Raw genomic sequence first — 1,262 nt, 5'->3', positions numbered from 1 at the left:
TTGCCATCATAGCCCATAAGGAACCCGCTCTAACTCCCTCTGGTTCGGTTCCTGCATGGTTAAATCGGGTCAACCACGTAATTAGACCAGGTTTAAGAAGTAGGGTATTACATTACACCCCCTTCTGAAAAATTTCGTCCTCGAAATTACGTACCTGGTTGATAAAAAAGATGAGGGTACTTGGCTTGCATTTCATCCTCTACCTCCCAAGATGCTTCTTCAAGTGAATGATCAGCCCATCGCACCTTTACATAGGAAATGGAGCGGTTGCGAAGGGTTTTCACCTTTTGGTCCAAAATTTTAGCTGGCTGTTCTGTATAGGTTATGTCAGCTTCAAGGTATTCTGGCTCCACTGTTAATACATGAGAGGGGTCATGAACATATCGCTTCAGTATGGATACATGGAATACATTATGAACATCCCCAAGTGAAGGTGGCAGAGCAAGCATGTAGGCTACTGAGCCAACCCGGGCTAAGATCTCAAATGGTTCAATGTATCTTGGGCTCAATTTCCCCTTTCTGTGAAACCTTTGCAACCCTTTTGAAGGAGAGATCTTGAGAAATACTTTTTCTCCTGGCTGAAATTCAATGTCTTTTCTGCGGGTGTCCGCATAGCTCTTTTGACGGGACTGAGCTGCTTTAATCCGTTCTCTAATAACGTCGACTTTGTCACAAGTCATCTGTATCATCTCAGGTCCTAACATTCGACGTTCACCTACCTCATCCCAATACAAAGGAGTTCTGCACTTTCTGCCATATAACGCCTCATACGGAGCCATCCCAATTGTAGCTTGGTAACTGTTGTTATAGACAAACTCCATAAGAGGTATATATTCTTCCCAACTGCCACTCATCTCCATTGTACATGCCTTGAGCATGTCTTCTAGTATCTGTATGGTTAGCTCCGACTGACCATCCGTCTGTGGGTGAAAAGTAGTACTCAAATTCAATTGTGATCCCAAGGCACGCTGTAAGCTTTTCCAAAATTTGGAAGTGAACCTTGGGTCCCTATCCGAAACAATGTCCACTGGCACTCCATGTAAGTGCACTATGTTGTCCATATAAAGTTGTGCTAGTTTGGCCATGGAGAACTTGGTCTTGATGGGAATGAAATGAGCAGTCTTGGTAAGTCGATCCACGATCACCCATATCGCGTCCGTTCCCTTAGGTGTACTTGGTAGTCCGGTGACGAAGTCCATTGTAATCGTTTTCCACTTCCATTCTGGTACCGGGAGTGGCTGAAGAGTACCATAAGGTCGATG

The sequence above is a fragment of the Macadamia integrifolia genome, unplaced genomic scaffold (assembly GCF_013358625.1).
Source record: "Macadamia integrifolia cultivar HAES 741 unplaced genomic scaffold, SCU_Mint_v3 scaffold908, whole genome shotgun sequence".
Classification (NCBI taxonomy): Eukaryota; Viridiplantae; Streptophyta; class Magnoliopsida; order Proteales; family Proteaceae; genus Macadamia; species Macadamia integrifolia.
The sequence above is the reverse complement of the archived record's forward strand: the minus strand, read 5'-3'. Positions refer to the sequence as shown.